This window comes from Pan paniscus, chromosome 23 (assembly GCF_029289425.2).
Source record: "Pan paniscus chromosome 23, NHGRI_mPanPan1-v2.0_pri, whole genome shotgun sequence".
NCBI lineage: Eukaryota > Metazoa > Chordata > Mammalia > Primates > Hominidae > Pan > Pan paniscus.
Window position 1 is genome coordinate 60,746,705 of NC_085927.1, and position 16,467 is coordinate 60,763,171.

A 16,467-nucleotide genomic window follows, 5' to 3' on the forward strand; every position below is an offset into this window, starting at 1 on the left:
ATTATATGTGTGGGTTATGAAGCCAATTTCATTTCTTTGTAGTGATATTCCATTTATACATCCTATCACAGCCTATTGAGTTAACATTTTGACACTTTAATTTTCATAGGCTGATATCTGTTTTTATAACTTCTCAGGTACTAAACAAGTTTCTTTTTTTATAAACTGAAGATTAAATTTTGTTTTAACTCAAAGATAAAACAAAGTAAAATGTAAAGAAAATGAATTTGAGAGTTATTCCAGGTTCTCAAGTGGATATGTAATGTAATTAGCTGTTCAATAATTATAGGCCTTTGAGATCTAAGTTTAAAACCATCAATTTTTGAACCTCAAATTGATATCATTTCTGCATTTCTGATCTCTTGCTGCTATGAAAATATACAGCTATACATTAATAATTTTTACATGTATGATATTCATTATGGGAAAAGTATGTAGCAGCATACAAAGTTTTCTTATTGTTGGATATGATTTAAATTTAATATTATTTTCTAAACCAAATTATTAGACATATTTGCAAACTGAAAATCTGACCTTAAGTAATTATTAATGAACAAACAAGTATATATCCCTCGTATTTTGTTTGTTTGAAATGGAGTCTTGCTCTGTCGCCCAGGCTGGAGTGCTGTGATGGGATTTTGTCTCACTGCAGCTTCCACCTCCTGGGCTCAAGCAATTCTCTCGCGTTAGCCTCCCAAGCAGCTGGGACTACAGGCATGTGCCACCATGCCCAGCTAATTTTTTGTATTTTTAGTAGAGATGGGTTTTATCATATTGGCCAGGCTGGTCTCGAATTCCTGACCTCAAGTGATCCACCTCCTTGGCCTCACAAAGTGCTGGGATTACAGGTGTGAGTCACTGCACCTGACCTATCCCTCGTGTTTTGAAAAGAAAATCTATTCAGAAACTTTAAGCTGGATGAAACTGAAGGAAGTCAATTTTAATTCTTAGTATCTGGCTGGAATTTTAACCACATTTAGTGCTGTTTAATAGAACTTTCTGCCTAATGGAAATGCTTTATATCTGATGTCCAGTATGGTAGCCACTCATCACATGAGGCTATTGAACAATTGAAATTTGGCTACCATGACTGAGGGAACTAAATTTTATTTTATTTTCATTAATTTGAATTGAAATAGTCCTCTGTAGCTCATGGCTAATGTTCTGGACAGCAAATAATTAGTTATCTGTGATACAGTCAGCTATTTATACTTCTGCACTTTTGGTGTTAAGTAATAATTGCTCTTGGTAGAAACTCAAGGAATGCTAATACTTTGACATTATCTTACACTTGACCAGCAATGTGTGGTTGTTTCATTTGCTAATATTGCTTATCTCCAGAAAAGCTAGCAATTCAATTGGTGACAACAAAATTTATTTACTTTAATTGACACTTCTTTTCTCATTAAAGAAGTTACTCTTTTATGTAAGTTGAATAGAGTTTTATGTTTATTCCCTTACATTTTTTTATTCCTATATTGTGTCTGTTTCCGTTTGCCTGATATTTTTCTTCATGTATTCAAATACTAATTTCACTAGTTAAAAAATAAGTCAGATGCAGTTACAGCTCTTGTTCTATAAGTAATGACAGTACTTCTTATTTTCCTTGAAAATGAAAGAAAGAGAGCTGTAAAGATGATGACCAAGTAACAAGTTTGCAGTCAGGGACATTTTTGATAGTTAAGTGGGATGCTTGTGTTTTGTCTGATCCTGGGAGGTTTCTCTGAGCCTTTAGTGGAGCAAATGTTTCCATCAGTTTTTTTTTTTAATACTTTAAGTTTTAGGGCACATGTGCACAACGTGCAGGTTTGTTACATCAGTCGTATGAGCATGGGTTGAGCTTATCAAACAGGAACTTTGTTATATATTGCCTTGGTTGCTTTAAACACTTTTTCTCAATAACTACTTTGTCTTTATCAACCTTCTTTAGTTTTTTGTCTTATTAAGGAGATTGCAAACTCATAAATTAATCTTTTTCTTCCTAAAGATTATTTTTGAAGGGACTCTTTAGAGCCAGAGAAGTTTTATTGCCCTTGATCACCTCTGGGTCTATGCCTGCGGACAGACCCAATCCAGAAAGCTTTGCTCTGCAGACGAATTCCCTTGCACTAGTGGCCAGTGCATCGCCAAAGAATCTGTCTGTGACTCTCGGCAGGACTGCTCCGATGAGAGTGATGAAGACCCAGCAACTTGCTGTAAGTGAGTGAATGGCTTACTAGTTTACATGCTCTAATTCAAGACTGTTAGTTGGATTTAAAACAGTCTTTGTTTCTATCAAGGCAAAGGTAAGTCATATGTATGAAATGTGATAAATATGCATTATTGCTCTGAAACTATTAGTACTATGCCTTCAGGGATCTCTATTTTAACTTAATGTTTTGGTGCTTGTTGCAAAGTCTGCAACATCTCTCAATTTATTCTACAAATGAATAGTTGTGATTATTGTTGGCTGGGTGTGCGAATGTGTGTGCTTTGATTAAAGAGAAGATGGGTGGTAGAAGGAAACTTTTTGTACCTTTGCCTTGGAGGCATATAGTATGGGTTGCTAACTTTTATTGTGTATGCTTTTTTCCTCTCTAGTCAATCATCTTGGAAGCTGTAGCTGGGAGGGATGAGTAGGAGGAGGGTAGCCCTTCCTCCAGGGCAGCTACCATGATTGTAGAAATCACTTCAGCCATCATGGCTGCCCTGGAGGAAGGGCTGCTCTCCTCTTACTTGCCTAGAAAACACTTCAGCCAACCGGGTGCAATGGCTCACACCTGTAATCGCAGCACTCTGGGAGGCCGAGGCAGGCAGATCACGAGGTCAGAAGTTCAAGACCAGCCTGGCCAACATAGTGAAACCCCCGTCTCTACTAAAAATACAAAAAATTAGCCAGGCGTGGTGGTGGGCAACTGTAATCACAGCTACTTGGGAGGCTGAGGTAGGAGAACTGCCTGAACATGGGAGGTGGAGGTTGCCGTGAGCTGAGATCACGCCATTGCACTCCAGCCCAGGCGACAGTGTGAGACTCCGTCTGAAAAAAAAAAAAAAAAAAAAGAAATCACTTCAGCCATGACTGGCGTTTGGGAGGGCCAAAGTGCCCCAACACCTTTCTTTCAGGCCTTTTCTGAAGAGTCTTTGATAGAAGTGATGACAAGAGATCCCATTGCTATTCAAGCATAGTCATAGTTCAACAAAAATATAATTTAATTTACAATCCACAGGATGATTCTCATATGAGGTAACTTAGCAACTGAGATCCCTGTGTCTCTTTAGAAAACATGAATTCCAAGGATATGAATCCAATTTCTGTATCACAAACAGGTGGTTTTTAAAAGATATTAAAAATTTGACGTTTATTTTACTGCAGTGTCTTATTTTAGTGAGATGTTTTGTTGAGCAGAGGTGAAAATATTGTAATAAGATAAATGCCACCTTTTAAGAGAAAAGCTCTGTATAATTGGTTTCTCTTGGGAAGCTTGGATTTTATTAAGAGCAATGCGGAGGGACACAGGAGAGAGGAGATGAGAAAGTAAGGCTAAAATCCCCTTCTGCCATGTTCATCAACAGCAATCCAGTTAATACTTCAGACTCCTAGCTTTAAACCAAGTAATCGGCTAACCAGTGTGAGCTCAACGGAGCTTTTGGGCTGCTCTCTTCTTTTGTTCAAAACAAGCGATGTAAGAGCAATTTATTTACTCCAATGTATGTGAAGTTTCTTTCTATGTTTTATTTAAATTTTTTACAGACAATTTGCTTCATTTCTGTTGGGGAAATATTTCTTTCTAACAGTTTCTATAATTCTTAATGTCAATAACTGAAGGAAAATATATTTCCTTTCTTTCCACGTATATAATTTTTTTTTTTTTTTTTTTTTGAGACAGAGTCTTGCTCTGTCACCCAGGCTGGAGTGCAATGGCATGATCTCGGCTCACTACAACCTCCACTTCCCGGGTTCAAGTGATTCTCCTGTCTCGGCCTCCAGAGTAGCTGGGATTACAAGCATGTGCCACCACACCCAGATAATTTTTGTATTTTTAGTAGTGACAGGTTTCATCATGTTGGCCAGGCTGGTCTTGAACTCCTGATCTCAGGTGATCCACCAGCCTCAGCCTCCCAAAGTGCTGGGATTACAGGCATGAGCCACTGCACCTGGGCACTTGTATATTTGGAAGCTTAGCTTTTTCCCCTCCATTATTTTCCCCGTAGTAAATCATACTTTATGTTCACCTTTAAAAAATTGTTTAGCATTTGATTTTCGACATATTTTCTCATTTATTGAAGTTTCATTGATTATGTATATGACATTTTTCCAGTTCAGTAGCTCTTGATGCCATATTCTGCTATTTTCTTTGGGTGAATGCAGGAATGGGTAATTGTGTTTCTCAACAAAAACGGCGTTACTTATTACTCTTTTAAGTTTTTAAATAGTGTAACCTCATTTGTCCAAAGAAAACCTGTCATGTTTGCATGATTAAGATTGACTTGATATAGGGAATATGTCATAAAAATGTAGCCATATAGCATACAGTATATATGTGTATTCATGTATCTTGATACCAAAATGAGTGTTTCATGTAAATATATATACAATTATTTATGCTGTGAAATTATATAGATTTGGATTATTAGAATTGATGTAAATTTACACTATTTGCTGCACTAAAGTATTTAATATATTTTTGCATATAGACACGTGCATATGTATATTCTTACAAAATAAAAGAGGCTTTCCTTTGAAATTTAAAACCATATTGAAACATTTTACACATACGAAAACATTGGTGTTTTACAAATTTGAATTTGTAATATCAAGTTTTTTTCATAAACGATTCTTCCATGTTCATGAAGCACAAGAAAAATATCTTTATATATTTTTTTATTGCACTTTAGAATGAATCTCTAGGAGGGTATAGCTTGTGCAGGCAGTTTGAATAGCACCAGGAATACTTACCAAATTCTGGAGAATGAGTAAATATGAACTTGTGAGGATTGTCAGTTGGTATTCCACAGCCAGTGTGCTTTTCCCCAAAGGCAGACTCACTCAGGTCTTCTCTCATTATCAAGTTGCTCTTACTTTTAGGTATTATTTTAATATATGGCATAACATAGCCTCCAGACCGGTGGCTTTTCAAAATCAGTTAATAAAAATGGCCTGTGGGTTTTGCTGCAACAGCAGACTCCATGGACCAGAGCATCAGCATTACCTGGGAACTTAGCGGAAATGCAGAACCTCAGGCCCTGGCCCAGCCTTACGGAACCAAAAGCTACATGGAACAAGGTCCCAGGTGATTTGTCTGCATATGAAACTTTGAGAACCACTGTACCAAAGAGGCTTCAGGAAGGAAGACAGCTAGGGGAAGAAACAGATGGCATCTAAAAAAATTGAGAAAAACTAAAGGCAAACAAGTCAGAGTTCTCTCAGGGTAGAAGCAAAAACTCTCTTTACTTTGCTAGTCCTTAAGAGCATCAATATTAATACAATATTTATAATGTGTATTTGTAATGTATATTAACACAATATTTATAATATAATCCTGTTAGAATCTAATATATTCTCATTAAATGAAATATTCCCCATTCATTTCCCATACATAGCTTTCTTTCTTATTTCACAGAGAGCTGATTAACTTCTGGAGGATTCATAAAATATTTTACTTTTCATGATCCAGAACTTTCCCAGCTGCACAATGAAATTCTTTCTTGTCTGCTCATATGCTGTAGTGGTTAAATATGCAAGAGAAAGCTTTGTCATGGTCTTAAAATATTACTTTAACTGATGAACTCTGAGTAAAATTTCTCTAAAACCAAACAATAGATTTTTGATGTTTATTAACATAATCCTGTATTAAATGAGGGCAGTTAAGATTAAAATATATCTGCACCCTCATGTTCATTGCAGCATTATTCAAAATATCCAGCCAAAACAACTGAAGTCTCTGAGAACGGATCAAACAAGTGGGGTGTGTGTGTGTGTGTATGTGTGTGTGTGTGTGTGTGTATAAAATGTATATGTGTTCACAATGAAATATTATTCAGCAATAATGAAGAAAAAACTTGCTATTTGTGACAATGATGAGCCTGGAGGGGATTATGCAAAATGAAATAACCCAGACAGAGAAAGACAAATACAGCACGATCTCACTTATACATGGAACCTAAAAAAGTTGAATTTGTAGAAACAGAGAGTAGAATGGCAGTTGTCCAGGGCTGAGGCCTGGCCGAAATGGGGAGGTGTTGGTCAAAAGATACAAATTTTCACTTACAAGATAAATAAGTTCTGGGAGTCTAGTGTACAGCCTGGTGACTATAGTTAATAACACTGTATTGTGTACTTGAAATTTGCTGAGAGTAGATCTGAAATGTTCTGATCACACACACAAAAGGTAACTATATGATGAAATGATGCTAATTAGCTTTACTGTGGTAACCCTTTCTCTATGTATATGTATATCAAAACATTACATTGCGTACCTTAGTTACAATTTTGTTTGTCACTTATACATCAATAAAGCTTAAAAAATTAATACATATATATGCAATATGTTTTAAAAATCTCTATCAAAATAATTACAACATGCCAAACATGTCCAAAGATACACATTGGATCCCTGAACAGTTTATACATGAAATAGATCTAATTTTCAGACACACGCTACAACATGGATGAACCTTGAAATAAGCCAGAGACAAAAGGACACGTATTGTTTGGTCCCAGTTATATGAAGTACCTAAAGTAGGCAAACTCATAGAGACAGATAGTAAAATGGTGGTTGCCAGGGTTTGAGGGGAGGGGATATGGAAATTATTGCTTAATGGGGGTGGAGATTCAGTTTGGGAATGAAAAAGTTCTGGAGATGGATGGTGGTAATGGTTGTACAACAATGGGAATGTACCTAATACCATAGAAGCTTACATTAAAAATTGTTAAAATGTTACATTTATGTCATGTATATTTTACCACAATAAAATACACATTTGTATTTATATATAAAATTTCAATAACTCATATAGGAAAAAAAAATATATATAGAATCTACTTCACTGTGTTCCAAAAAAGTTGGCATGATAGATATATCTTCAAATCAAAATAGTTCAGGAAATTCCATGAAAAAGGGGTTTTTTAAATTATAGGACTTTAAAAACAATTTTAAATGCTAATATGAATTGTGTACCTTCACAGGGGACGTTGGTATAATAGTCAAATGAAAGAAATTTAAACCAAGGATCTTGTATGATGCATTAATTTTTACTATTATATTGTCTCCAGATGTCTTTCATGTAAAAAAAAATGTTGGGCCGGGTGCGGTGGCTCACGCCTGTAATCCCAGCATTTTGGGAGGCTGAGGCGGGTGGATCACGAGGTCAGGAGATCGAGACCATCCTTGCTAACACAGTGAAACCCCATCTCTACTAAAAATATAAAAAATTAGCCAGGCGTTGTGGTGGGCGCCTGTAGTCCCAGCTACTCGGGAGGCTGAGGCAGGAGAATGGCGTGAACCCGGGAGGTGGAGCTTGCAGTGAGCCAAGATTGCACCACTGCACTCCAGCCTGGGCCTCAGAGCGAGACTCTGCCTTAAAAAAAAAAAAAAAAAGACAAAAGATAACACCAGCTCAGTTCCGAATATCTAATTTACCTGCAATTCCAAAATGGCTAGGTATTTTTTTTTTTGAGAAAGTGTTAGGATAGAATAATAAAATGCATACTGAGATGCTGACCTCAAGTTATTTGTGTGTCCAGAATTAATTTAAACTTCCCCCTTCCCAGTGGATTTTTTTCATTTAAACTACCATCTCAGCAGGTTTATACTGGGCAAGCAAATTAGTTACTCCCTGAAAAGCTTTGGAGTTCCACCTTGCATCATTAAATAAAATGGAGATGGCCAACCAGAATGAAATGTACCAGACTTACAGATGGAAGCATGTGGAAGGGTCATGCCTCACACAGCACCTGAGATATTGTGTGTGACTAGATAAAGGAAAGCTATTCCGATCATTAGAGAATATTCACTACCAAGCAGAATAATTTTGCAGGCCTCCTAAGATGATTAGCTAGCGTAGAGCAGTGTTTGCCTGCATGCTCTTCATTTCTCCTCACCTGTTTTCTCTTCTACGTGTAACAGCAAAGCATCTCGCCTGTGACTTTGAGTCGGGTTTCTGCGGTTGGGAGCCATTTCTCACAGAAGATTCACACTGGAAGCTGATGAAAGGATTGAATAATGGAGAGCACCGCTTTCCTGCAGCTGATCACACAGCAAACATAAATCATGGTAGGACATTTTCCTCTTTAAAAAAAAAATAGTTTTCTTTCTTGCATGTTGTGGAATGATGATACTGTGTATTTTCATTTCTATTCTGTAGACTGTATACATGGAACTCTGGTTTGTCTTGCTTTAAAACCTCCTGACCAAGTTAATAATTGGCGGGTAACTGAGTTCCCTGAAAGGAGCATTGTTTTAATCACCAACATGTTTGTTGTTGCAATTTTTATAAGTTGGGTTAAAGGCATAAAGAGGTGGAAAAGTTTTCTGATCATTTTCTCAAGTTGCCCAGAATCAAGTACAGTAGGCTTGCCTTCTTTTTAGAGCAATCCAATTTTTTCAAAACAGGAAGAAAAATAGTCTAATCTTGTTTCTGGGAACTGAGAACAGAGATTTAGCACTATCTGTGAAATAAATTTACAAATACTTGAATGCAATTTAATCAGACTTCGGGCTTCTTTATAATAAACAGTCTTATTCTTCCACATATATATTTTTAACCATCATTCCAGTGTTTACATATCATCTTAAAATAGAGGAACCATAACTACCTGTGGTATTCCAATAAGTGTCTGTGAAACTCCAATAAAACAGAAAGGGTTTGTTCTCTTTTCTCTTTTGTTTTGTTCACATTTATCATCGGATGTCATTCCCCATATACGTTAGCATCGTGTTAACTTTACTTTTTAAACGTATATGTTTTAAGTAAAGAGTGTCTCGCCATGTTGCCCAGGTTGATCTCAAACTCCTGGCCTCAAGCAATCCTCTCACCTCAGCCTCCCAAAAGTGCTGGGATTACAAGAGGGAGCCACCACACCTGGCAAACCTTACAATAGCACAACTGTACTTGTACTATAGATCATCTTTCAACCTCATTGAACATTATCCTATTTGTTTCTTCTTTCAGACTTCCAAAGAATTATACCAAAAATAAGTATTGATCATATTTTTAATTACAGCCATTGGAAATTGGGGTTGGTGGTAGTGGGTGAGGGTGCTAGGGGATGGGGTGGGAAAATTCAACCATCCATCTGTTGGCTACAGCCATAAACCTAGTTAATTGTTTAACAGTGTGGTAAGTTCTTAATTTTTGCTTTTGTGCCATGACTCATTTCTTTAACATTTTGTAGCAGACAAAGTTAAGTTTAAAGTTTAAAATAGAAAGGGGACTATAAATCACTGGAACTATGTATTAACAACACATTTTCTCTAAACTCATATAATATTTTACTTCTTTTTCTCTGTTCAAGCCAATTATTAAATACATAGCATAGACGATACCTGGATGCACAAAGATGGATGCCACAATCCCTGCCTTTGAGGTGGTCTCAGTCTGGTAGCTTAAGTAGATAAGCAAGGAATTGCAATCGGTTATGAAGGATGCTTTAAGAGGGATGGAAGGTGATTCAGATGGATTCGAGATGCCTTGTTGAAGGAGATGACTCCTGAACTGAGCACTGAAGGGAAATGAAAAGTAGTCAGGAAGCCAGAAGTAAGGAATTACTGAGAGAAGACGGAACCAAAGAGAGGTGGGAGGGATCATGTCCTAATTGTAGGGAAGAATCCCCAAAGAGGGCAGAAAGATGGGAGTGGTTAGGGATGAAAGACGTGTGTGATTGGACAGGGAGAAGAGAACTGATGAAACAGGAGAGGAAGGAAGGGGACTCTAGAGAGTGCTGAGGAATTGGAAATGTGTCTGCAGGATGATGGTGACCCAGGTAGTCATGTTAAAGCATGTGACCAATCAAATTTGCTCTAAAGGGCTGTTCTGTCTGAGATGAGGAGAATGGAGAGGGTGAAAGGCTGGAGTCAAAAAAACATGGATGTGCTGAAGAAATATCAGTGAGAGATGATGAAGTCCTAAGCCAAGACAGTGATTCTCAAAGGGAAGCTGTGCGGGCAGTGTGTCATGGTGGTCTGATGTGAGCATACCATAACCAGTTAGGGAAGAGCACGGGCTGCCCAGGGTTCCGACACGATGTTGACACTGCACCCATGTCTAAATATTAGGGTGCTTCAGTTTTATTAGATAGAAAATAGAGAAAAGAAAAGTAGCTTCCCTGTGGAGTTGTCATGAGGATTAAATGAAATAACACCTGTGAAGGTTTTTCCATGTAGTAAGAGCTCCATAAACATTAATAGATATTTGTTGTCCATTCTAATAAGAAGACTAGGAAAAACACCAGATAAGACAATTAGAAAATATGTTTGTAATTCACCTTTAGTCTTTTGCCATCTTATAATTACTACATAACTATGATTTGCATTAAAAAGATTCTAATAGAGCCCCTGTGTTAGATGTTGAAAGACCCATTCTTTTCCGGTGAGTTGAAGAATAGTGAAAGATAACAATATGACTGATAAAACTAGGGGCAGCTGGTCTCACCCAGAGTGTGAGGGACAAAAACGCAGTCTTTCTCATTTTAGAAAGGGCCAACTAAAAAAAAAAAAAAAAAAAATATATATATATATATATATATATATATATCTAGATCACGGAGTCAACATCTCTTTACCCATGATTACCATGATCAAACCTTAAAGAGAATCAGTAGTGGTTTTAAATTGCAAGTGAGGAGGAGAATTAAAAAAAATGAAAAAGGACTAGGAAGGGAAAGGAAAGTGAAATGGAAATTTCTGGTAGAGTCAGAGGCAGCCTAATAGTTCCGATATCTAAGAAAGTGGAGTTCTAGTTCATTTTGTTCTTACAGCCTTAAACATATAGATTGAGGCTTTTAAATCTATCTATCTGTCTATCTATCTATCTATCCATCTATCTATCTATCTATCTATCTATCTATCTATCTATCTATCTATCTAACTAGCTGAGACAGAGTCTCACTTAGTTGCTCAGGCTGGAGTGCAGTGGTGTGATCCATGCTCACTGCAAACTCCACCTCCCAGGTTCAAGCAGTTCTCCTGCCTTTTCCTCCCAAGTAGCTGGGACTACAGGTGCACACCACCACGCCCAGCTGGTTTTTTGTTTTTGTATTTTTAGTAGAGCCAGAGGTTTCACCGTGTTGACCAGGCTGGATATGTTGATATTATGTAGTTTTTGTGTGTATGTGTGTAATTAAGCCTCGAATTTCCTTCCTGCCTTTTTTGCTTCGTTTCTACCTTCCTATTCCTACTCTGTTAAATTTCCATCGAAATAGGCAACTCATGTTAATTATGTTCCACTTTTATCTATGTTCATATAGTCACACACAGATATATATATAGTAGATACATACATATTCAAAATTATATGTGTTTCTGTGATTGTTTGTTTTTTAAGAAATATATTATCTTGTAACTATTGTCCCTATCTTCTTACTAAAGATAGCTTATGGCAGTTGCTCCAAGTCATCAAATACTATCTATTTTTTTCATTTTTTATGATAAAGTATTGGTTAAATGTAAAATTCAACCATTTTAGTGTACAGTTCACTGAGTTCTGACATACATACACAATTGTGTAACCATCACAAAAATGAAGATATAAAACAATTCTATTCCTGCCCAACACATTGTTCTGTGCCATTATGTACTCAATAATTCTCCCACCTCCCACCACTGACACCAATGATCTGATTTCTAGCCCTAGTGTATGCCTGTTCCAGAATGTCTTGAAAATGGAATCATATCATATGTAGCATTTTGATTCTGCCTTCTTTCAATTAGCATAAAGGACTTGAGACTCATCCATGTCGCTGGCTTCAGCCACAATTCCTTCCTTTTTCACTGCTGAATAGTTGGGTCCATTGTGTGGATGAGCCACACTTCATTTATCCACTAACCAGCTGAAGGACACTTAGATTGTTTCCAAATATTGTCAAATATGAGTAAAAACACCATTAAATTTGCATACGTGTTTTTGTCTGGACATAAGTGTTTATTTGGTTTGAGTTCTCTATCCAATGCCTATGTCTGTTTTTGTTTTTGTTTTTGTTTTTTTTTGCACTCTGGTTGGTGAGTGAACTCTACCATTCCTGACTTTCTGTGACCTTCAGGAAATGTTCCAGCTATTCATTTCAGGTGTTTTTACCCCCAGACTCAGGTAGTTTTCTCCAATCCATGCACACGATCGGTCCTTACATGGCAATTTAGGGGGGACTGTCTGCAGATCTCGGGAGCTTGCTGTCTTTTCAAAGCTCCAGTACCTGAAAGGGGCAGCTGGCACTCTGTCTTATGAATTCTACCCATGTGGGTCTCCCCAAAGCACCGACTCTGTCTGTTTCAACTTGAGGAGACTACCACACTCCTGTGTTTCCCCTCTGCACAGGCACCTGGAAACTCTGTCTAGGCAGTAAGCTGTGGGAATTACAGGACTTAACTCATTTGTTTCCCCTCTCTCAGAGATCACTATCCTGTGATCTATCACTATCTTACATTCCCATTGTCCTATATTTGACAGTCCATGCTAAATATGCTTTTTTTCTAATATTTTTCTTTTGCTCGTTTAAGACAGAAGATAAAATCCAGTCTGTGATACTGGATTCATGTTTGTTTATTTAGCTAAATTTATTTGATTTGGATATACCATAATGTATCTAGCTATTCCCCTATCCAGTGACATCAATATCATGACGATGTTTCAAATTTATTCTTGTACACATTTCCTCCTGTAGGATACTTTCGATTTTATGCAATAGATAATAACTAGGAGTGAGACTTCTATATTTTTTAAGCAAGATATGTATTTATATTTTCAATAAACATTTATAGATTCATTAACCCTAAAACTTTAGTACTTCAATTTTTAGTGACAAAATGGGACTACTTTTCCCTATTTTCCTACCAGCAAGAGGCATTATAATTCTCTATAAAAATGTCCAATTAATGGGTGTACAATAATTTCTCATATGTAATATTTATTTGCATTTCACTGAAAAATATTTTTTTCAAATGTTTCCAATGTCTCAATTTATTTGGGTTCTTTAATTTTACTAAGTAATATTTTACAGCTTTCGGGGTAGAGATTTTGAAAATCTTTTGCTAGTATTTTCCTAGGTTTTTGTGTTACTTTTAAAGAACTTCTGATTTTGATTATTGCTGACATATAGAAATGCATTTTTATAGAAAATATTGACCTTGTATCCAGTGGGCTTGCTAATTTTATTTATCATAGCTAGGAACTTATACATATATCTTTTATTTTCTAGGATCACAATTATTTTGTCTGCAAATAATGGCAATTTTATTTCCTTTTTTCTAAATATTAACAGTTCTATCTTCCTTTTGTTGTTTTATGTACTGGACAGAATTTCTAGAATGTGTTGAATAGAACTGGTGGTAGCTGCTAGACTTGTCTTATTTCTCTCTCAGAGGAAAAGCTGTCAATAGTTGAACCTTAAGTGCCATGCTTACTGAAAAATTGTATTCTTTATCAGATAAAAATGTTCCCTTCTATTCAAGAGTGTGCTTTTTAAAAAAATTAAGAAATTGAATGTATGTTAAAAGTTTTCAGTATTTTTCAGCATCTATTATGATATGATTGTCAGATTATCTTTTTTGTCTATAAGGTAAATTGATTTTTTAAATATTAAACCCCTCTTGCACTCCTGAACCAAACCTAACTGGAGTAATTTTATTTATTATTCATTTCTTTATTCTATATGGTAATGCTTGTTTATAACTTTTGCATTTGTGAAAGTTATAGAGACTGGCCTCTAACGTTCTTAAGACATGTAAGGTGTTACTTCTAGGCCAGTGCATTAACAAGGTACCTGTTTTGCAGAAGGTGAGGTCGAGCCAGATGTGAACACTTTAACCCAGGGAGACTATTCACTCTGTCCTTTAATTTTTATATTGTGCTGGTCACATAGCCACTCTGGGGTATGTGGGTGTGTAAGAGTTTTACAATAAACAATTCTGATTACGAGAAGTAAACTCCTTGCCATGACCAGGAATAAAACTGGTAAATTCCACATTTCTCTAACTTGGCTCATTGTTTAGAGCAGGCTGATAGAAAGATAAATCAAGGGACGTGTTCCTAGAAGTCCCTGGGCCTGTGGTCAGAGTTTAGACTCTCTATACCCCTTACCTGCACATATTAATTTTAATGCAATATTGTCAACTTTCTAAATATTTGGTTAAAATTATCATAGGATAGCATTTAGCTTCCAAATCAATGGTCAGTAACTTCATGTTTTAGTTCTATTATCTTTCATCTAGAAACATGTTATCTCTTTTCATCTAACCAGAGAGTTTGCAGTCTTTCACAAAGTTTATAATGTTCTTCATATAAATCGTGTCCCTTTTCTGTTAAATTTATTCCTACATTAAAAAAATTAATTTTGCTATCAGGAGTTGGACATTTCTTGCTGTTTATGTATCTGGAAACTTACTGCTAAGATAAGATAAGTAATTGTGTAATATATCTGTTTCCATTTAGCTTACCAAATTTTCTAAATGATACTATAATTATAAAAAATGGAATACTTTGGCTTTCTATTTTTACAATTATATTATTGGTAAAAGATGGGAAATTTACTTCTCTTTTTCTATAATGTCTACTAGATATTTTATTTCCTTGACTTCTACACTCACCAGACCTTTAAGATAATATTAGTCTAAGATTATAAATATTGCCTAATATTATCTCTAATTGATAGTTGTGACAGAAATATGTCATTTCCCATTTTAATTAATATTATTTTATCATTTGCCATTTAGAATGCTATTTATTTTGAGGTTGTTCACTAGTCTTTATTTAATTATTTCCTTTTATTTTATTAAGATTTGTGACTTGAAATTGTTCACTGGTTTTTCATAGTCTTTTCAACATTTAGATAGGATTCTATGACTTGACACTTTCATTTGTTGTTGTAACTGAATATGGAGACCGAGCTCCTAAATTAAACCAAACCTACATTCTTGGAAGGCTCAGATTAATCAAGACACACTATTTTTGGATAACAATTTCAAATTTATTTGACATCATTTTAATTAGAATATTTGTTCCTATGCTCACAAGTGAGATTGCTCTCTAGAGTTTTAAATTTTGTCCTATTTTCATCCATTTTATTAAAAATTAAAGATATTCTGGCAACCTAATATGAATCAGGGAGCTCTCCATATTTTTCTAAGATCTGAGGTTTCTCGAATAATGTTGCAAATATTTGTTTTTTAAAAATTAAATAGGGAGCCAGATGCAGTGGCTCATGCCTGAAATCCCAGCACTTTGAAGGCCCAAGGCAGGAGGATTGCTTGAGGCCAGGAGTTTGAGACTCTGCCCCTACAAACAAATTTAAAATGTATGTGGTAGTGTGCTCCTGTACACCCAGTGGGAGGCTGAAGCTGGAGGATTGTTTGAACCCAGGGGTTCCAGGCAGCAGTGAGCCACAATCATGCTACTGCACTTTAGCCTAGGTGACAGAGCCAGACCCTGTCTCAGGAAAAAAAAAAAAAAGAAAAGAAAATTAAATTTAACTCAGATGTGGGACCATACATTTCTCTCTAGATTTTCTTTTCATTACTTTTTCAGTTACTTTTGTTGTCTAAACGATTTATTCAGGCCTTTTGCTTCATTTAGATTTTGGCGTCTTAATGTGTACATGTTCTCACCTTCATTAACCAGCTTGTTTGAAATTGTGTATATTCTTTTGAATGACTGGAGGAGTAAGGTCTTTGAATATCGGTTCATTTGTTTTTAGAATTTTGATCATCTTTTTAAAAATATTCATTTGAATTTTACCTAAACCTGAGCATTTTTAGGTGGAAGAATTTTTCAAAATCAACTTTTCCCATTCTTTTCCTTTTTAGGTGAAGCATAGAGAATTTAATGAACTTGCTCGCATTCACTGTTTCCATTACCTGTAATTTGGAATTTGGGGACAGTAAACTTTATCTTTCCAAGTAGGTTTTGAGATTTAAAAACAATATAAACTGGGTTCTATTTTTCCCACTCAAAGATGACACTGCTGACTCACATCCTTGGTTGTTTGGTTAAACATGTGATGGAGTCTATAAAATAATACATTCTAATTCTAAATCCTTTCCTTTGTGTGCAGTCGGCATTGACTTGTATCTAGGAAAATCACTCTCTGAATACGGTATTTTCCAATGAAAATAGTTGGTTTTCCAAATTGCCTATCACTGTGATTATCAAAGGGCAGTATCAGACCTTGACATTGTTGGGTATAGCCTTCCTTGTAAGTCTTCAATATTCAATGAAACTACCCCAGACAGCAGCTCTGAACCTGTGATCTTTTAAGCTGCTGAGAGATGTTATCCCCTTCAC